Source organism: Myxine glutinosa, chromosome 14 (genome assembly GCF_964187855.1).
Source record: "Myxine glutinosa chromosome 14, kmMyxGlut1.1, whole genome shotgun sequence".
Classification (NCBI taxonomy): domain Eukaryota; kingdom Metazoa; phylum Chordata; class Myxini; order Myxiniformes; family Myxinidae; genus Myxine; species Myxine glutinosa.
The window spans coordinates 35,291,576-35,299,425 of record NC_136274.1 but is presented as its reverse complement, the minus strand read 5'-3'; the positions used below and the strand labels follow the sequence as shown (position 1 = coordinate 35,299,425).

Genomic DNA, 7,850 nt, shown 5'->3' with positions numbered 1-7,850 from the left:
GTGCCATTGGACTGTGTGCACTCCCCAAAGTAAGCCTGAGTTCTAAAACAAAACATTCTAAAACTAGATGGTATTCATAGAATACTTACCCTGCACAGTCAACTTGTTGTGAGCCAACTGGTCTGTTAAAAAAAAAAAAAAAAAATTATTTTGATACAATATGGCTGTCAGACCACGTGAGCGATGACATCATAAATTTCTATTCTCTAATATAATTGTTGCATAGATCACGCCCAATACATTTCAAACTGATCAGATGAAGCGTTGTCCCTGTCGAATTATGACGTCATAATTATGGCACCAATGACATCGTTAACAACACCTATTCCCCATATAGAGTTCTTTACAATGAGCCATGTTTCAATTTTTTCCATGCAGCGGTTTTGGAGAAATAGAGGTGCAACATTTTTCGATTTTTCCAAGATAGTGCCTGTACCACATGACCTATGATGTCATGATTATCATTAAAATATTATACATGAGGAGGCGCTCCGAGGGTGAAAATTTCGTGCCCATCAGACCAACATTTGCTGAGAAACAAAAATTCACAATGATCGGATATGTGTTGTACTTGTCACTTGTTGAATTATGACGTCATAACGAAGGCACAGATGACATCATAAACATATCTTATTCCCCAAGGGGAGTACTTGACAATGAGCCATGTTTCTATTTTTTCCATGCAGCGGTTTTGGAGATATAGAGGTGCAACGTTTTTCGATTTTTTCCCAAGATGGCGTCTGTACCATGTGAGCTATGACGTTATAATTATCATTTAAAAATTCTACAGGAGCAGCTGCACATATTCTGAAAATTTTGTGTCCATCGGTCCAACAGTTGCAGATGAATTTTTGTTTTATTCATACTGATCAGATCGAGTGTTGTACTTGTCAAATTATGACGTCATAATGAAGGCACCGATGACATCAACATATCTTAGTCCCCAAGGTGAGTACTTGACAATGAGCCACGTTTCAATTTTTTCCATTGAGCAGTTTGGGAGATATAGAGGTGTAACGTTTTTCCAAGATGGCGTCCATACCACGTGACATATTACGTCATAATTATGAATAAATTATACAGGCAGAGGCGCTTCTCTGGTAAAATTTCGTGTCAATTGGACCAACGTTTGCCGAGAAAATGAATTTTTAAAATGCAGACACGTACGGCACACGGCACACGTACGCACATGAATGCTTAACCCTGCTTTTCGCTTCGTGAGCACAGGGTAACAACTTTGAGCAGGGACCCACGGAACATCCATGCAATGTAAAATGTGACCGTGTCTTCAACTCTTTCCCCTGTTACAAACCCCAAGTCATCAGCCCCTCCTCTCCCCACCTAAACCCCAATTCCTCAACCTCTGTCTCCCATGCCCAAGTTCTCACCCTTCCCCTCCCAACCTTAAGGCGTCAATCCCCTCCCCACTTCGAGCCTTAAACCCCCCCCACCCCCACCACAACTCCTCAACCGCCCCTCCCCCCCCCCCAACGAAAAACTTCAATGCCCCCAAACCCCTTCCCAACCCAAACGCTGTCCTCTCCTCCTCACACTCCTCTAATGCATTAAGGCTGAAAGCAACAGCTCCTACATGCCATGACCACTGAAACGGAAAAGATATAGAATGAGCATAACCCATGCGGTATCACTGCTGTGTCACTATCTTGGTTATCACTAAAGTCACCAGAAAAGTGAATATGTTTTTGAACACATCTCAAACTGAATGCTCTGTGAAAATGTCGTATTGCATAGCTCTTACACCGCTCCAATCATTTACAGAAGGGTTGTGGGAAAGATGTTCCACAGGAAATTTTATATGTTGCTGAACAGGAATAGTGTTAATATCACCCCGAAATATCACTGAAGTATCGCTCTCGGCTTTCATCACAAGTATTGTAAACCCTAGGCATGTGAAATGCTGCAGGGAACGGCAAAAAAACGTTCAAATTGGATGAAATACTGTGTGAAGCACTATTATGTGGAAGGTGAACATTACAGTCACGTGAAAAAGTAAGTACACCCCATGTAAAGGTTTGACTTTTTCAACATATTTCAACATACAGCTATTTGATCTTCATTTCAACAATATTGATAGATAAAGGTGATATAATATAACAAATATCATGAAACATTTACATTTTGTTGTAAATGTTGTTGTTGTTGTAGTCCATTGTATAATTTAAATAAACATAAATGCAAATTTCGCATGTGGAAAAAGTAAGTACCGTACACCCCTACATTTATCACGACTTCAAATACGTAGAATTAGAATCAGGTGCACCAGCTCAGGTGCAAATGATTAGAACATCGTTAGAGAGTATCTTGGAGGAACCTGTCTTATTTAAACCTCAGACATTTCGTTTGGTTTGCTCTTTGTTGTTGAAGTGTGTGGCTTCACCATGCCTAGATCAAAAGAGCTCTCTGAGGCCTTCAGAAAGCAGGTTATAGATGCCTACGAGTCTGGGAAGGGATTAAAAAAGATCTCCAAACAATTTGAAATCAATCATTCGACTGTCTGGAAGATCATCTACAAGTGGAGAAGATTCCAAACAACTGCCAACTTGTTCAGGCCAGGCCGCCCCAGCAAGTTCAGCCCGAGAGCAGACCGCAAGATGCTGAAAGAAGTCTCTAAGAACCCCAGAATGTCATCACGGGACCTACAGGTAGCTCTTGCCACTGTTGATGTCAAAGTACACAAGTCTACCATTAGAAAGAGGCTGCACAAATTTGATCTGCATGGGAGGTGTGCCAGGAGGAAACCTTTGCTGTCCAGAAAGACCATCAGGGCAAGACTAAAGTTTGCCAATGAACACCTAGGCAAAGACCAGCACTTCTGGAAGAATGTGCACCGGACAGATGAGTCAAAGGCAGAGCTATTTGGCCACAGTGCCAGAAGACATGTTTGGTGAAAACCAAAGACAGCATTTGACCACAAGAACCTGATACCAACTGTAAAGCATGTTGGTGGAAATATTATGGTTTGGGGCAGCTTTGCTGCATCAGGGCCTGGGCAGCTCACCATCATAGAATCCACGATGAATTCTTCATTGTACCAGAGGGTGCTTGAGGATAATGTGAGGCCATCTGTCAGAAAGCTGAAGCTCAACCGAAGGTGGACCTTGCAACATGACATTGACCCTAAACATACCAGTAAATCCACCCAGGAATGGCTGAAAAGAAAGAAATGGAGGGTTCTGGAATGGTCAAGTCAAAGCCCGGATCTAAATCCCATCAAGATGTTGTGGGGGGATTTGAAATGAGCTGTGCATGCAAGAAACCCCTCAAACATCGTACAGCTGAAAGAATTCTGCATGGAGGAGTGGGAAAAAATTTCTCCCAGTCGATGTCAGAGACTGGTAGACAGTTATAAGAAACACCTACTTGAGGTTGTTTCTGCCAAACGGGGCAATACCACCTATTGGAGCCAAGGATGTACTTACTTTTCCACAGAAGGAAATGGCATGTTAATTTTTTGTTGAATAAATTATTGCAAAGTCAATTCTTAATTGTTTTTTCTTCAATTAGATCACCTTTATCTATAGATAGTTTAAATGAAGATCAAATATTGATATGTCCACATATGTTAAAAAGATTTAAAAAAACATTTAATGGGGTGTACTTACTTTTTCCACATGCGAAATTTGCATTTATGTTTATTTAAATTATACAATGGACTACAAAATGTAAATGTTTCATGATATTTGTTATATTATATCACCTTTATCAACATTGTTGAAATGAAGATCAAATAGCTGTGTTGAAATATGTTGAAAAAGTAAAAACTTTACATGGGGTGTACTTACTTTTTCACGTGACTATGTATGAAAACTGTTTCCTTTGTTTAATAAAATGCACCTTGATAATATACATTATTGGGTTATTCTTTAGCTTTTTTACCAAATCAAAAAAACCAAAAAAAAAAACCAAGAAAATCACCTAATAAAATGAAAGAGCAGGTTTTTTCATGCAATTTGAGCCAAGCTTTCACACAAGTGGTGGAGATAGTTACTAAGGCATGGGAATTTAAAAAATGCTTTGTGCAGCGCTCGGGTAGCACTGAGTGCCAACTTACCTGCCATAACGTACGTGTGTGTGTGTGTGTGTGTGTGTACTGTGTATGGTGTGGGGCGGATGGTTGGGAGTGCTCGGATGTCTTTCCTTCCACACTGAACATGTAGCTTAGATTTCCTCTTGTATGCAGTGAGTCAGAAGTAAGTCGTCTTGTAAAACATGAACCGAACCAGTGAGTGAGCTTTATCGAGTACGATTGTATTGTGTAAAACTTCGTTTTCAGGCAAGACCAAGTGAGGACGTGGGCAGAAAGGCACACGGGTAAGCCCTTCACACATTTAAATGGAAGCAATCGTCGATTGTTTGCTCAACACACAGTAGGCCATGGTGGCGAAGTCGGTTGTAGAACCCTGAAGGAGGGGAAAAACGAACGGATGAGCCAGAATTTGGCACTGCCCACATCAGCGGGCAGCCAATGAGAATGGCCCACCCTGCATGAGGCAGCACCAGAGTTTATGTGGACTGTGGCCACATGGCAGTTGTAGCTGGACCTCCCAAAGATCCATCTCTCTCTTGCTGCTTTGTTCTCCGGGAAAAGATCCCTCTCATGTCGTCTCCCTCCGCTATTTCTCTTCATCAATCCCTGAGCCACGCAGATCTGCATGAGCACACTATTGTGGTGGAGCCACAACCAGCTCGTGCCAATCACAAGTCCTGGCCTGTTCTGTTCTGTCCCCCCTTTGTCGTACAAGTCTGGTATTTGGCACCAATATGCGGTTAGGCTTTAGTTATCTTGCACAATACGTTTGTACGTCCTGTCATCCCAATTAGTGTCTGTTGACTGCTTCGTTCGTCCTAATCTTAGAGTAGCATATCATCTACCCATAGCTGCATATTTTGTGATGATAAACTATTTTAAATATTAGAAGCGTCTTCCCACCTTTTTGCCCCTCGCACGTTTCACCGCCAGATTCGACTTTCATCTGGGTGATCCTTGGGGAACAGTCAATAGTTATTAATTGAACACAGTAATTACACATTGGACACTCATGAGGGTTGAACCCTTGGGCCAAGTCGGACGACTTTAACGAACCCCATCTGGCATGACAATAGTTTCCTTAGTTCCCCCTCTCCCATATTCTGGTGTTGCTATATCCATGTCATTTGCTCCAATTATTACACATTTTCTAATCATTCAGTGATAGGTCTCATTTATGGTTTCCTTCCGCCCCCCATTCTCAGCAGAATGACACGAAAAACAATGGTGAAAGTCACCAGAGAAACATCACAGTTGAACAATCCTGAATCTCCTAAAATGTAAGACAAATGGATTAATGCACAGAAAATGCATAATTATGTCACTCATGCACAGATTCAAAACTTTTATAAGCATTTATTTAGAGTGCATGCAAACCACAAGGCCTTCCTGATCCTCAAATGTATGTTGTGGCAAACGTCTCCAAGAGTCAAAGCACAAGCACACGCCTCGCACCAAAACTTTACGAGCACAACACGAACGTTTCACACGCACCACGCCGAAAAAAAAAAAAGAAGCAAGTCTCCACTTTTACTCAAAATTATTAAAATTTTCAAACGGCCAGCCTATTGCTGCATTTTACAGCTCAAAGAATAATTGTTTATGGGAGTTTTACAATCAACAAGGCATTTAAACCATCTGCAGAAATGCTGCTCTTGGGTCTCATGTAGGAGGTAAAATTCAAAAACTCATTGAACCTCACTTGAAACTAGATATTTCTCAGACTTTTGAAAAATCTTACAGATCGCATCTACTTAACTCACACAGGCCATACCGTTCTCCACCGATTATTATGGCTGTTGGTCCACTCCACTACCCCTCGTTTTCATTTCTTCAAAGACATCTGACATTGAATACAATATATATTGCAGCTTAAAGTGAGAATCCAAGATTAGGGTTCTTTAGTCCACATATCCACACAAACGTATTACTTGATTCTGCAGGAACAATGGACGCACCAGTGAATTGTCATAAAGCCACTGAAGTGTGTTAGCAATTACAAGGCGGTTAATTTGTGTATATACTCCAGCACCCATGCATAAATCTCTTTTAAAATCTAAATTCTTATTAACACTCCCTAATAAGCAAGACTTAAAAAAATTTGGCAATCCCGGATGGGTAAACAAAACGACTAATTATTTAAATCAAGATGCCAAAGCATGCCTTTTCACAACAAAAAAAGTCCAGGATGTAAACCTGATACTTTAATCCTTTTAAAACATTACAATTTGTTCGTGTTGCAAAACCAACAAGCAGAAGTACAAGACTCGGACAAAGCAAATGGCACTCATCGTTTTGCTGCATTTTGGCATGCGTCAAATTAAGCCATTAAAAAAAATTGAATATAATTTTAAGACAACTTGAAAAAATAATTAAGATACATGATATGAAAGGAAGCCAAAGAGATATCAAGGAGAGCAATAAACAAATGCACCAAAGTCAAGAACGAAGCATCAAATCGTGTAAGACCACGCGTCCTGCAATACTGCTGCTCGGAAGAGGTTTTCGTGCACACTCGGGGAAAAGATTACAAGACTTTGTACCATCCAACTTGTCCATATCTGCAAAGCAGCGAGAAGCAAACCCCAAACGAAAACAAGGCAGTCAGAAATGCTCAAAAACAGTTTGCCGTGCTGATCGAAGAATGCATACCATAGTACATGTGTCAAATACTGCTCGTGAATATCAATACTGCTCGTGACACGATTATCAAAGCACAAAGATTAAAAAACGGAGATCATGAAGAACACAAGTGGTGGCTCTGAAATATGTGGAACGAGTGTGTACCAAACCTGTACAAAGAACAGTCACGTGTACCCATCACTGCAAAGTGTATTCATGGGAGAGAACTTCTTGAAGGAAGGGACGGACATCTACTTTGTGGTAACTCACCCTCCCTCTGTATAGTCAGACCAAAATAAGCCAGAGCACCCAGGGGCTCACCCAAAGCACACAATGCTCTCCTTTCTTTCATTGCTTCAATGAATGCATCCTCATCAAATAAGAGAATAGCAAAAAAATCATAATTTTTTTTTTCCCCACTTGTATAATGTGAATTTGTTAATCCTTTGCCCAAACTAAACGATTGTGCTAAACAGCCCTAATTGCTCAACACACAAAAGCAAAATTAAATGCACCAAGCAAATACAAAAGCCACTTTTTACAGTCCAAAAGCTTAAAACGTGGAAAGAAGGAACTTAATAACCATTGACATGGGAAACAAACATCAAAGTTCACATAACTCAAGCACGTATTCAAAAAGATTACAGAGGAAAGGTCAACGGGTCAGATATTGGATGCTGCCTTTCTTCGATGAAAACAGTCTTGCTGGAGAATGTGCAGCAAATATCCCAAGGCTCTGCTCATCTCCAAACACACCAGCAACTCTGCCAAGGAAACATAGATGCATCAATAATGCCTAAGTATCTGTACATACAGAGTATGTATATACATAAGTAAGTACGGTATATACATGCAGACGTGGCCAAAAATATTGGCACCCTTGCACTTTTTTCAAATAACTCCCAATTTTCTCTAAAAACAAGTTGAAATTGCCAAAAGTATTTGTCCGCACAATTCTTTATTTCACTGTTAATATTGCAGAACCTATGTTTTTGATTCAGAACTTAATATATCCTTTTACATCAGAAAATAAAAACAAATGGTATTGACAAAATTATTGACACCCACACACAACAACAGGCATTTTAAGGCCATTTTCCCTGCTAGAGCAGGGGTTAGCCTAAAATTATTGACACTCGAGACTTAATATTTGGTGGGACAACCTTTGGACAAAATAACA

At 40.4% G+C, this 7,850-nt stretch overlaps 1 protein-coding gene across 1 annotated transcript in view; it reads right to left on the bottom strand.

Annotated features, from left to right (window-relative positions):
• Positions 1-5,384: 5,384 nt before the first annotated feature.
• The window catches only part of LOC137439608 (mitogen-activated protein kinase 1), a 60,378-nt gene continuing 57,912 nt past the window's right edge, over positions 5,385-7,850 (bottom strand). The window contains exon 9 of the mRNA XM_068135527.2: positions 5,385-7,434. The gene's annotated coding sequence lies outside the window, so the exon portion shown is untranslated. The remainder of the gene's footprint in view (positions 7,435-7,850) is intronic.